The following is a 14,341-nucleotide window of genomic DNA, read 5'->3' as shown; positions in this document are numbered from 1 at the left end:
CAAGCACTTCGGGAGGCCAAGGTGGGAGGATCCTTTGAGCCTAGGGGTTTGAGACCAGCTTAGGCAACATGGTGAAATTCTGTCTCTACAGAAAAATACAAAAATTAGCCGTGTATGGTGGCACACATCTGCAGTCCCAGCTGCTCTGGAGGCTGAGGTGGGAGATTGCTTGAGCCCGGGAGATGGAGGTTGCAGTGAGCTGTGCTCATGTCACTGCACTCCAGTCGGGGTGACACAGCAAGATCCTATCTCAAAACTAATAAATAAATAATAAAAAAAGAATGCAGAGCTATATATATAATTTATTCTTAAATTCACTTATGTTTAAATAACAGCTGCTATTAGCTAACTCACAATGTAAATTAAAAATCTGGCCGGGTGCGATGGCTCATACCTGTAATCCTAGCACTTTGGAAGGCCGAGGCAGGCAGATCACGAGGTCAGGAGATTGAGACCATCCTGGTTAACACCGTGAAACCCCGTCTCTACTAAAAATACAAAACAAATTAGCCAGGCGAGGTGGTGGGTGCCTGTAGTCACAGCTACTCGGGAGGCTGAGGCAGGAGAATGTCGTGAACCCGGGAGGCAGAACTTGCAGTGAGCTGAGATCGCACCACTGCACTCCAGCCTGGGCAACAGAGTGAGACTCTGTCTCAAAAAAAAAAAAAAAAAAAAAAAAAAATCTAGATAAGAATCATTTACAACCAATATTCTACAAAAAGTGATGTAAAATCCTGAAAAAAAAAAAAACCACTTCTGTTTCCACATTGTAGTATATGGTCCTAGGCATTCTATTTCTCAATAAAGGATACAAATGCCCAATGAAGGATATTATCTGTGATGTTAATAATGCAGTCTTGGGTAATTACTCTTTCCAATTAAAAAAGAACTATACAAGGCCAGTCATGGTGGCTCATTCCTGTAATCCCAGCACTTTGGGAGGCCAAGGCAGGTGGATCACCTGATGTCAGGAATTCAAGACAAGCCTGGCCAACATGGTGAAAACGTGTCTCGGCTGGGCGCGGTGGCTCAAGCCTGTAATCCCAGCACTTTGGGAGGCCGAGACAGGCGGATCACGAGGTCAGGAGATCGAGACCATCCTGGCTAACACGGTGAAACCCCGTCTCTACTAAAAAATACAAAAAACTAGCCGGGCGAGGTGGCGGGCGCCTGTAGTCCCAGCTACTCGGGAGGCTGAGGCAGGAGAATGGCGTAAACCCGGGAGGCGGAGCTTGCAGTGAGCTGAGATCGCGCCACTGCACTCCAGCCTGGGCGACAGAGCGAGACTCTGTCTCAAAAATAAATAAATAATAAAGTAAAAAAGAACTATACATAAAAGTAATTTCATTTGATATATGGTTTAGTTTGCCCATCTTTTCCTCACCAATATTTTTGCACAATTTGAGTACTACTGCAGACTCTTTAAGGAAATACACCTGCTGTTGCAGGACTCAAGAGATTCCTTTCTCCACCTTTATGCAGACAGTGAAATTACTTCTGATAATCGTTTGAAACCATGAGCTGTGTCCTAAGTCTGGAGTTCTGCCTTCTAGCCAGAAATGTGTCACTTTCCACACCTGGCACACTTATCGACTTTTAGCCTTTCTTCTGCTACCTCATTTCTACTGTCCCCATTCACATTGTGTCCTTGCCCCTCTGTGCCACCAAGTCATGCAGGTAGGGACGCTTGCTGGGCTTTTGCTCTAGCCTCTTTCACCTTCCACATTCAGTCATCAGCAGGCCCCGCTTCCGCTTACCCATTCCTATCTCCAATAATCAGAGTCTAAGCCAGCTCTTCATTTCCTCTTCCCACAGCCCCGTTGTAATGCACCTTCCTGCGTACAGTGTTCTCACTGTATCATGTTCCTCCAGCTCCACACTTATCTGACCCCTAAAGATGGCCACTGCTGACACAGTTTATGCCTATCGTTCAGCCATTACAGTGTTCATGTCCTCACTTATGATGGTGGACACACAGCTTGGCACTGTGCTTCTTGTATGTCCTCTCCCATAGACTCAATTCTAGTTTCTTCAAAGTAAGAAGCATTAGGGTAATAATAGTGGCCAAGGACTGTGGCAGATGCTTTACAGATACCAGTGACTCTCAATCTGGGGTGATTTTGTCTCCCAGGGGAAATTTGGCAATGTCAGGAGATGGTTTTGATCGTCATAACTGGAGGGGGTGCTACTGGCATCTAGTGGGTAGAGGGCAGGAATACTATTTAACATTCTACAATCCACAGGACAGTCTCCACAACAAAACATTCTCCAACTCAAAATGTCAATAGTTCCAAAGTTGAGAAACCCTGATTATATGCTCATTTAGTTTGTTGTTGTTGTTGAGACGGAGTCTTGCTCTGTCACCCAGGCTGGAGTGCAGTGGCTCAGTCTTGGCTCACTGCAACCTCTGCCTACAGTATTCAAGCAATTCTCCTGCCTCAGCCTCCCCAGTAGCTAGGATTACAGGCATGTGCCACCACACCTGGTTAATTTTTGTATTTTTAGTAGAGACAGGGCTTCACCATGTTGGTCGGGCTGGTCTCGAACTCCTGACCTCATGATCCACCAGCCTCGGCCTCTCAAAGTGCTGGGATTACAGGTATGAGCCACCGTGCCACGCTCAGCCTTCTTCTTCTTCTTCTTCTTTTTTTTTTTTGAGACGGAGTCTCGTCTTGCTCTGTTGCCCAGGCTGGAGTTGCAGTGGCATGATCTCGGATCACTGCAACCTCTGCTTCCCTGGTTCAAGCCATTCTCCTGACAGCCTCCTGAGTAGTTGGGACCACAGGCATGCACCACCACGCCCGTCTAATTTTTGTGTTTTTGGTAGAGATGGGGTTTCACCATGTTAGCCAGGCTGGTCTTAAACTCCTGACCTCAAACAATCTGCCCGCCTCGGCCTCCCAAAGTACCGGGATTACAGGCGTGAGCTACCGTGATCGGTCTTATTTAGTCTTTATAAAAGCCCCACAAGGATTCTAATAACCTCCTTTTCCAGATAAAGAGGCTGTTGCTTTCCTCAGTATCCTTTTCCAGAAAACTGAGACTGTTATTTTCCCTAGCTCCTGGGTGGAACTAGTACTTGCATTCAAGACTCTGCCTAGAGAGTCTACTCTTTTTTCCACCACCTCCATCTCGGTGGAAGCGTCTGCTGACTGCCAATCAGGAGCAGCTAGGGTAGGACTGAGGCTGCTGCGTGCCTGTGTTTTTCAAACTGCAGCTTCTGATTTATTCATGGGTTGTGCATGAAATTAGTGGTGGTCTGTGACCAGCAAAATTAGCAACAGCCACAGCAATCATAATAATACAAGATAAGAAAGACTAGAAAACATATAGAAGTATCGTTTGGTAAAACTTTAGTTTCAGATATATGTGTGGTAGAGTATATGTTCTATGTTAATGTAAAATAAATTTATTTATTTTATTTGAGAGTGAGTCTCACTCTGTGGTCCACGCTGGAGTGCAATGGTGCCATCTTGGCTTACTGCAACCTCTGCCTCCTGGGTTCAAGTGATCCTCCCACGTCAGCCTGCTGGGCAGCTAGGATTACAGGCACACGCCACCATGCCCGGTTAATTTTTGTGTTATAGTAGAGATAGGGTTTTGCCTTGTTGCCCAGGCTGGTCTTGAACTCCTGGGCTCAAGCGATCCACCCGCCTCGACCTCCCAAAGTGCTGGGATTACAGGTGTGAGCCAACGTGCCTGGCCAGCAGAATTTATTTCTTCTTAATATTTCCCATCAAAATGTTTGGTAAACATGTTCTATATAGTTGCTAAGTTGAGAGTATAATCCACTAAGAAACCCTTACTCTAATCCCTGAGGATAGATGATTTTTTGCACCTTGAATCCAACTTGATCCAACTCATGGGAGATAGGAAGGAAACGGTGAAACTGGGTTAATTATATACTGGAGACGTCATCTCCCCAGAAATTATATTTACTAAGCATCTGCTCTACTTGGGTCTATTCTAGGCAGCAAAGATACAGTGGAGAACAAAACAGTGAAGCTTTATTGGAGTTTACATTCCGGTGGGGGCTGACAGGCAACAGTCAGGTAGATGGAGAAAAGCAAGTATCCACCTAATAAAGACTGCAGTCACTTTCAGAGTTGCGATCTGCGTAGACACCTCCTCACCTGACATCCAAACAGTCACCCTATTCACAGGCTGCATCTTGGTTTCTTTCTTTTTGTTTTTTGTGAGACAGTCTCCCTCTGTCACCCAGGCTGGAGTTGAGTGGCATTAATCTCAGCTCACTGCAACCTCCGCCTCCCAGGTTCCAGCAATTCTCCTGCCTCAGCCTCCCAAGTAGCTGGGATTACAGGCACCTGCCACCATGCTGGCTAATTTTTGTGTTTTCAGTAGAGATGGGGCTTTGTCATGTTGGCCAGGCTGGTCTCAAACTCCTAGCCTCAAGTGATCCACCCGCCTTGGCCTCCAAAAGTGCTGGGATTACAGACATGAGCCACCGTGTCCGGCCTGCATCTTGGTTTCTGATGACTAAAATTCATATCTCCCTCCAGAATCAGTGCAGTGATCAACCTCAGCAAGCACAGAATTTAGAGAAAGGAAAAATTAAGAAAAGAAAGGGTGTGAGAATGATTGAGATACCGGATAATGTAATCCCGAAACTACTTGAGCTTTAAAAATACTATTAATGTGCTCCAGAAATGCCATGAAGAAATAAGAATGTCATGGGGCTTTTAGCCATTTAGTCAAAAATATTATACATTTAAACAATTTTCCCTGCCTTCCAATTTCTTTTATTGAAGAGTGGATTTTTAAAAAATAGCTTTTTTGGAGTCCATCTCATTTTTATAGATGATGACTCTATTTGAACAACTCTATTTGGATTCTGTATGTAGGAGCAAGAGGTTTATGAATTATTGATATGAAGTCAATAAATAATCAGACTAGTGCTTCTTTATTGCTGTGGTGTAGTAATACTGTATGATACAGATAAACCATCCTATTAGAGATATTTCTACTTTTATGAGATGTCATATACACATATTAACTGCATCTGTCTGGGACTGGAAGTGTCTGGTTTGTGAAGTTAGTTGAATTTTTGGTGAATGGCAGGTAAGGACATTGCAAAGAATGAACCTGTGAGCTTCGGTGAAAATGGCCCTTAGGGTCTGGGAGCACATGGATGTATGGGGTACTTAGATAAGTGACTGGTTGAATTTTTTTTCTTTCTTTTTTTTTTTTGAGATGGAGTCTCACCCTGTCGCCCAGACTGGAGTGCAATGGTGCGATCTTGGCTCACTGCAACCTCCGCTTCCTGGAATCAAGCAATTCTCCCACCTCAGCCTCCTGAGTAGCTGGGGTTACAGGCACCCGCCATCATGCCTGGCTCATTTCTGTATTTTTAGAAGAGACGGGGTTTCTCCATGTTGGCCAGGTTGGTCTTGAACTCCTGACCTCAGGTGATTCACCCACCTCAACCTTCCAGAGTGCTGGGATTACAGGTGTGAACCACTGTGCCTGGACAACTGGTTGAGATTTTATTCATATCCTCATAGAATGGTTAATATAAACTAGCTGCATGTATTCTAGGCACAGAGGCTAAAACAGTGAACAAAATATAGTGCCTGCTCCTAGGAGCTTGTCATGGGAAGTCAGGCCAATTAGCTAGCAATCACAATACCACAATGGAAGAGGTGGTGGGGTAGAGACAGAAGCTCATGGGAGGAGGCCTAACTCATAAACTTCTTTTGGGGGAAAAATGTAAGTTAGCAGGTAGAGGGTAATTGAAAGCAGGAGGAGGCTGGTAAGAAGTGGAAGGGGTAGGTAAAAGAAAGGAGAGATCATAGAATGGCAGGGCATGTCGAAGGACTGTGCATGAGCGTTCTGAGGGGCACCAGGAAAACTTCAGCCCACCAGAACGCCTGTAATTCCAACAGTGAAACTTTGTGTTTGAGCATCATTTTTAGGACACTGTTAGAGTGCACATATATTGAAAGGATGGAGAAGGAAGGAGGGCAAAGTAATTTCTTAGCTTACTGATTTCACCTTGGAAAGCAGAATCCATGGTTGTGAGGGGTAGGAAACAGGACAGGTGGGTTTAAAAAATACTGCAGAAGGCTGGGCACAGTGGCTCACACCTGTAATCCCAGCACTTTGGGAGGCCGAAGCAGGCAGATCATGAGGTCAGGAGTTTGAGACCAGCCTGGCCAACACGGTGAAACCCTGTCTCTACAAAAAATACAAAACTTAGCCAGGAATGGTGGCAGATGTATGTAAACCCAGCTACTCGGGAGGCTGAGGCACAAGAATCACTTGAACCCAGGAGGTGGAGGTTGCGGTGAGCCAAGATCATGCCCCTGCACTCCAGCCTGGGCGACAAAGTGAGACTCCGTCTCCAAAAAATAAAATAAAATAAAATAAAAAATGAAAACTGAAGAAAAGACCTAAAATAGTCTTTAGTTTTAGGTCAATTTTTTTATGATGAATTAGTTATTTGAGAATATGTTGCAATTTTGGACTGTTTGCCTTGAAATTTCTCCCCCAAAGTATTGCATTAAATTCATGGAGCCTCTTGCATCAGGTTAAGAACTTCTGTTTTGAAGTAAAGGTGTGGACGGTCTCCAGTGGAATGCCATGTGAGGACACCCTAGACAGCTGTAGGGAAAACACAGAGGGGAAAGGAAATCTCTGGAAAAGAGGAGGAACTAAAAAAGAAATTTCACAATTTTTCAATGATTGGCCCTGGAAGGTAATGGTCCATACTATGATAAAAAGTAGGTATGCCGTTGTGAATATTGCTGCAACGAACATACACAAAGACATGGAATCAACCTAAATGCTCGTCAATGATAGACTGGATAAAGAAAATGTGGTACAGATACACCATGAAATACTATGCAGCCATAAAAAGGAATAAAATCTTGTCCTTTGCAGGGACATGGATGGAGTTGGAAGCCACATTAACTCAGCAGACTAATTCAGGAACACAAAACCAAACACCCACTTATAAGGGTGAGCTGAATGATGAGAACACATGGACACATGGGGGGAACAACACAACACTGGGGCCTGTTGAAGGAAGAGCATCAGGAAGAATAGCTAATAGTTGCTGGGCTTAATATGTAGGTGATGGGATGATCTGTGCAGCAAACCACCATGGTACATGTTTCCCTATGTAACAAACCTGCACATCCTGCACATGTACCCCTGAACTTAAAAGTTGAAGGAAAAAAAAAAGAACAAAACCAAAAAAGTAGGTATGCCATGTTGTAGAGACGGGGGGCGGGGGGGAGGTCTCACCATGTTGCCCAGGCTGGTCTTGAACTCCTAGACTCAAGTGAGCTGCCCACCTCCTCCTCCCAAAGTGCTAGGATTACAGGTATGAGCCACCACACCCAGCCAGGTAGAGATTGTTTTAGAGGAAAGGTTTACCTACACACCTTAATCCTGTAGAACAGTGGTCCCCCACCTTTTTGGCACCAGGGACTAGTTTCATGGAAGACAATTTTTCCATGGACATGGAGTTAGGGGACAAGGAAAAAGGTTTTGGGATGAAACTGTTCATCAGTTCATCAGATCATCAGGCATGAGATTCTCATAAGGAGCTCACACCTAGATCCCTAGCATGTTCATTTCTCAATAGGGTTCTTGATCCCGTGAGAATCTAATGCTGCTGCTGATCTGACAGGAGGCAGAGCTCAGGCAGTAATGCTGGCTCCCCTGCTGCTCACCTCCTGCTGTGCAGTCCAGTTCATAACAGGCCACAGACTGGTACCAGTTCGAGGCCCTAGATTCGGTGGTGGGGGGGTCCTCTGCTATGGAATAATGTCAAACTATAGTTTTCAGGCTAAATCAGCCCTCTGCCTATTTCTGTATGACCAGCTGCCTGTTTTATAGTGATGCAAAAACTAAGAAGGATCTTTAAATGTTTAAGTGGCTGAAAAATATAAACAACAGAATAATATTCCATGACATATGAAAATTACATGAAATTCCAATTTCAGTGTCAGTAAAGTTTTATTAGAACACAGCCACGCTCATTCATCTGTTGTGCTTTTGTGCTAGTGGCAGAGTTGGTAGTTACAACAGAAAACATAATTCTCATGGAAACCTAAAATACCACCATGTGGTCCTTTACAGAAAAAGTTTGCCAACCTCTGTGTTAGGATAAAGCTAGTAGGCATCAAAAGACCTAAGTGATGGTGTGAGTTATTTGGGGCTAATATCAAGGAAATAACTATTTTCATAAAAATAGATCATTTCTTATACATCACTTAGAGGACAGAAAAATTTTTAAAAAGATCTCACCTACAGTATGATATATATATTAATCCTTAGGAAGCCAGACTGAGCAACATAGCAAGACCTCTTCTCTACAAAAAATGAAAAATAAAAAAAAATTAGCTGGTGTATTAGGGTTCTCTAGAGGGACAGAACTAATGGAATATATATAAATTACTAAAATATATAAAAAATATATAAATTACATATATATGTGTGTGTGTGTGTGTGTGTATATATATATATATATATAGGAGTCTATTGAGTATTAACTCACACGATCACAAGGTCCCACAATAGGCCATCTGCAGCCTGAGGAGCAAGGAGAGCCAGTCTGAATCCCAAAGCTGAAGAACTTGGAGTCTGATGTTCGAGGGCAGGAAGCATCCAGCATGAGAGGAAGATGTAGGCTGGGGGCTAGGCCAGTCTCTCTTTTCACATTTTTCTGCCTGCTTTATATTCTAGCTGTGCTGGCAGCTGATTAGATTGTGCCCACCCAGATTAAGGGTGGGTCTGCCTTTCTCAGCCCACTGACTCAAATGTTAATGTCCTTTGGCAACACCCTCACAGACACACCCAGGATCAATACTTTGTATCCTTCAATCCAATCAATTTGACACTCAGTATTAACCATCAAAGCTGGGCACGGTGGCATGCTCCTGTAATCCTAGCTACTCAGGAGGCTAAGGTGGGAGGACCACTTGAGTCCAGGAATTCAAGGTTACAGTGAGCTACAATGTCACCACTGCACTCTAGCCTAAGTGGCACTGAAAGACCCTATTTTAAAAAAGAAGAAAGAAAGAGAGAGAGAGAAAGAGAGAGAGAAAGCAAGCAAGCAAGAAAGAAATATTCTTAGGAAGCATATCACTAAAGCTAAGACAATTTGAAGTATGTCATAAGTCTGCACATAAATTATTAATCTAGGGTGATACCTTATTTAAAGTATAGGAGACAAATGATATGAAAATTGAGATATAATTTTATATTTTTCCCATCCTATCTTTTACACCCTTAGTGTAATTGTCTGTTCACTGGTGAGGACGTATAGCCATTCTGCTATACAACCAGGGTAGTTATTTATTTAAGCATCTTTAGTATCTTGTATGCTACAAATGAAAGCACTGTGATGATTACATAAGGTTTTGTTTTTCTCCTAATATTTAGTTGACCAGTATAGTCCAAGAGTCCTTTCTATGAGCATAAAATGTGAGGCTTTTCAGAAAAACTTCTGTCCAATTCTAAAGACTCTTTTTTTTTTTTTTTTTTCTGATACAGGGTCTTGCTGTGCCGCTCAGGCTGGAGTGCACAGGTGCAATCTCAGCTCACTGCAGCCTCGACCTCTGAGTTCAAGTGATCCTCCCATCTTGGCCTCCCAATGTGTTGGAATTACAGGCATGAGCCACTGATTTACAATCTTCTAATAAGAGTCTTTATCTGCCGGGCACGGTGGCTCAAGCCTGTAATCCCAGCACTTTGGGAGGCCGAGACGGGCGGATCACAGGTCAGGAGATCGAGACCATCCTGGCTAACACGGTGAAACCTCGTCTCTACTAAAAAATACAAAAACCTAGCTGGGCGAGGTGGCGGGCGTCTGTAGTCCCAGCTACTCGGGATGCTGAGGCAGGAGAATGGCGTGAACCCGGGAGGTGGAGCTTGCAGTGAGCTGAGATCCGGCCACTGCACTCCAGTCTGGGTGACAAAGTGAGACTCTGTCTCAACAACAAAAAAAAAAAAAAAAGAGTCTTTATCTTAAAGATATTTGTTTCCTGTGTTTGAGAATTAAAATGCTGGCTTTTTGCTGAATAAAAACAAGTTGGCAATAATAGTTAAATTGACATGGTAGGAGAAATTATTCTAAAAACCCACCAGCTCTTTAGTAATTTATTTTAGAAGTTTTCACTTGGGTTACCTTACAGATTTCTCTGCATTTTTATTTTGGAATTTAGTAAGTATGCTTTATTTTCTGGGGGGCAGGGACAAACCGATAAGAATCAACCCGTAAGCAAATAGTTAAAAAAAAAAAAAAAAAAAGAAAAAAGAAAAAAAAGTTATAACTACTTTCTATCAAAAAGTTGAAGAGTCAGCCAAAGTTCAGAAATTGTTTGGAAGGTACATTTCATCCTGATTAGTTTCTCTTGACTGACAGTCGGGTTTCTAGTCTGTAGGAAATCACTGCAACCCCAGTAGGGTCAGAACAATGTATGGGGGACCCCCAAAAGACTTAACATGGAAGTCATAGTAATGAATCCCAGGGGCAATAGCTGAGGATGTGGCAGAATATGAAACAAAATTCAGAGTCCGCCGGTCAGTACTTATACATTGCATCTGGGTTCTGTGGTATAAGCCATCACACAGCACAAAATACATTTCCCCAATAGTCTTGCCTTGTCTTTTCTTTTCTTTTCTCTATTCTTTTCTTACTTTTTTTTTTGAGATGGGTGTGATATGGTTTGGCTGTGTCCCCATACAAATCTCATATTGAATTGTTGCTCCCATAATCCTCACATGTCATGGGAGTGACCCAACAGGAGGTAATTGAATCATGAGGGTGGGTTTTTCCATGCTGTTCTCGTGATAGTGAGTAAGTCTCATGAGATCTGATGGTTTATAAAGGGTAGTTCCTCTGCATGTGCTCTCTTGCCTGTCACCATGTAAGATAAGCCTTTACTCCTCCTTCACCTTCTGCTATGACAGAGAGACCTCCCCAGCCATGTGGAACTGTGAGTCCATTAAACCTCTTTTTCTTTATAAATTACCCAGTCACAGGTATGTTTTTATTAGCAGCATGAGAATGTACTAATACAGGGTGTCACTATGTTGCCCAGGCTGGTCTCCAACTCCTGGGCTCAAGGGATCCTCCTGCATCAGCCTCTTAAATAGCTGGGATTACAGGCACACACCACCATGCTCGGCTAATTTCCCTACTAGCTGACTAGGAAATCTACCTGTAAGAAGCACCAGCCCAGCTTTGTGGGTGTACAGGGCATTCCAGGATTCAGGTGTTTACCCAGTTCAGGCCATTGTATACCAACACTTTCATAATTTCCCTGTTAACACTGTAAGATGTATAATATGACTTTTTAAATTGATGTCACACCATAGAAGTGTGAGCAAAGGAAGACATGAAGGTAAAAGTAGGAGAGAAAGTTTCGAGGTGACAGAAAATGATGGCATGATCAAATCAAAGAGTCTATGAAGGAGATAATTAAGAAGCATGACATTTGGCCGGGCGCGGTGGCTCAAGCCTGTAATCCCAGCACTTTGGGAGGCTGAGACGGGCGGATCACGAGGTCAGGAGATCGAGACCATCCTGGCTAACACGGTGAAACCCCGTCTCTACTAAAAAATACAAAAAACTAGCCGGGCAAAGTGGCGGGCGCCTGTAGTCCCAGGTACTTGGGAGGCTGAGGCAGGAGAATGGCGTGAACCCGGGAGGCGGAGCTTGCAGTGAGCTGAGATCCGGCCACTGCACTCCAGCCTGGGTGACAGAGCATGACTCCGTCTCAAAAAAAAAAAAAAAAAAAAAAAAAAAAGAAGCATGACATTTTAAAAATTTAGTTTAATTTTATTTTTTAATTCCCGCAGCTTTATAAAGGCGTAAGTGACAAGAAGTGTATACATTTACAATGTTCAATGTGATTTTTTTTTTTCTTTTTTTTGACATAGGGTCTCACTCTATCACCCAGGCTAGACTGCAGTGGTGGCAGCCTTGACCCCCCAGACTCAATAAATTTTCCCACCCCGGTCTCCCAAGTAGCTGAAACTACAGGCATGCACCAACATGCCTGGCTAATTTTTTTGTATTTTTTGTAGAGACAGGGTCTTACCATGTTGGCCAGGCTGGTCTTGAACTCCTGGGCTCAGGCTATCTACCCACCTGGGCCTCCCAGATTGCTGGGATCACAGGCGTGAGGCCTCAATGTAATGTTTTGATATAACCACCTTACCCCCATTCTACTCTCTGCTTTTACTTTTTTTTTTTCTTTACAGACAGAGTCTTGCTATGTTGCCCAGGCTGGAGTGCAGTGGCCATAGGGCACTATGGCCCCAAAATCCTGGGTTCAAGTGACCCTCTTGCCTCAGCCTCTCGAGTACTGGGATTACAGGCACATGCCATCGCACCCAGCTCTACTCTTTGCTTCTACAAGGTCAACCTTTGCAGATTCCACATATGAGTGAGACATGCAGTATTTATCTTTCTGTGCCTGGCTTTTTTCACTTAGCATAATGTCCTCCAGGTTTATCCATGTTGTCACGAATGATGGCATTTCCATCTTTTAAAGGCTGAAGAATATTCCATTGCATGTGTGTGTATGTATATAGATATATTTTCTTTGCCCATTCATCTGACAGACACTTAGGTTGATTTCATATCTTGGTTATTGTGAATAATCCTGCAATAAACATGGGAGTGCAGATATCTCTTCAACACACTGACTTCATTTCCTTTACATATATATATATCCAGAAATAGGATTGCTGGATCATATGGTCATTTTATTTTTAGTTTTCTGAGGAACTACCATTCTGTTTTCCATAATAGCTGTACTGACTTACACTCCCGCCAACAGTATGCAAGGCTTTCTTTTTCTCCACATCCTTGCCAACACTAGTATCTTTTGTTTTTGTGCTAATAGCCATCGTTAACAAGTATGCAGTGATAGCTGATTATGGCTTTAATTTGCATTTCCCTGATGATTAATGATGTTAAGCATTTTTTTTTTTTTTTTTTTTTTTTGAGATGGAGTCTCCCTCTGTCGCCCAGGCTGGAGTGCAGTGGCCGGATCTCAGCTCACTGCAAGCTCCGCCTCCCAGGTTCACGCCATTCTCCTACCTCAACCTCCCGAGTAGCTGGGACTACAGGCGCCCACCACCTCGCCTGGCTTGTTTTTTGTATTTTTTAGTAGAGACGAGGTTTCACCGTGTTAGCCAGGATGGTCTCGATCTCCTGACCTCGTGATCCGCCCGCCTCAGCCTCCCAAAGTGCTGGGATTACAGGCTTGAGCCACCACGCCCGGCCGCAACGTTAAGCATTTTATTATATAACTCTTGTCTCTTTGGTATGGGAGAAAATATTTGCAAACCATACATTTGAATAAGGGGTTAATATCCAAAATATAGAAGAAACTCAAAACAACTCAATAGCAAGAAAATAATAACCAGATTAAAAAATGATTTTTAAAAGTATTTTTTCAGCTCACTGCTTTCTCATATTGCAACTTTTTCTTTTCTTTTCTTTTCTTTTTTTTTTTTTGAGATGGAATCTCACTCTGTTGCCTAGGCTGGAGTACAGTGGTGCGATCTCAGCTCACTGCAACCTCCGCCTCCCAGGTTCAAGCGATTCTCTTGCCTCAGCCTCCAGAGTAGTTGGGATTACAGGTACAGACCACTATGCCAGGCTAATTTTTTTGTATTTGCATTTGTATTTTTATTTTATTTTATTTTTTGGAGATGGAGTTTTGCTCTTGTTGCCCAGGCTAGAGTGCAATGGCACAATCTCGGCTCACCGCAACCTCCGCCTCCTGGGTTCAAGCAAGTCTCCTGTCTCGGCCTCCCAAGTAGCTGGGAGTACAGGCATATGCCACCACGCCCAGCTAATTTTGTATTTTTTTAGTGGAGATGGGGTTTCTCCTTGTTGGTCAGGCTGGTCTTGAACTCCTAACCTCAGGTGATCCACCCACCTCGGCCTCCCAAAGTGCTGGGATTACAGGCATGAGCCACCACGCCCAGCCTTGTATTTTTAATAGAGATGGGATTTCTCCATGTTGGCCAGGCTGGTCTCGAACTTCTGACCTTAGGTGTTCCACCCTCCTTGGCCTCCCAAAGTGCTGGGATTATAGGCGTGAGCCACGACACCCAGCCAGCTTTTTCTTTAAGCATTGAATTATTGAAATATAATTCACATACCATACTATTTACCCATTTATAATGTACAATTAAATATCTTAGTATAAAGCTTGTGCAACCAGAGGCATGACTCATATGTGGCATGCTCTTTTATTTTGGCTGGCTGAACAAGGTGTCCCAATTGCATATGTCTGCTTTACTCACTCCTGTATTTCAATCCAGTTTGATTGAGTGTTCTCACCAGCGT

The 14,341-nt window shown here is 43.5% G+C and overlaps 1 pseudogene; it reads right to left on the bottom strand.

Moving 5' to 3' along the window:
• LOC139362627 (transcription factor NF-E4 pseudogene) overlaps nt 1-12,888 on the bottom strand; it is a 28,098-nt pseudogene extending 15,210 nt beyond the window's left edge.
• Between the last annotated feature and the right edge of the window lie 1,453 nt (nt 12,889-14,341).

The sequence above is a fragment of the Macaca nemestrina genome, chromosome 4, assembly GCF_043159975.1.
Source record: "Macaca nemestrina isolate mMacNem1 chromosome 4, mMacNem.hap1, whole genome shotgun sequence".
NCBI classification, from domain to species: Eukaryota; Metazoa; Chordata; class Mammalia; order Primates; family Cercopithecidae; genus Macaca; species Macaca nemestrina.
Note: the sequence above shows the minus strand (reverse complement) of the source record. Positions and strands in the feature narration are given on the sequence as shown.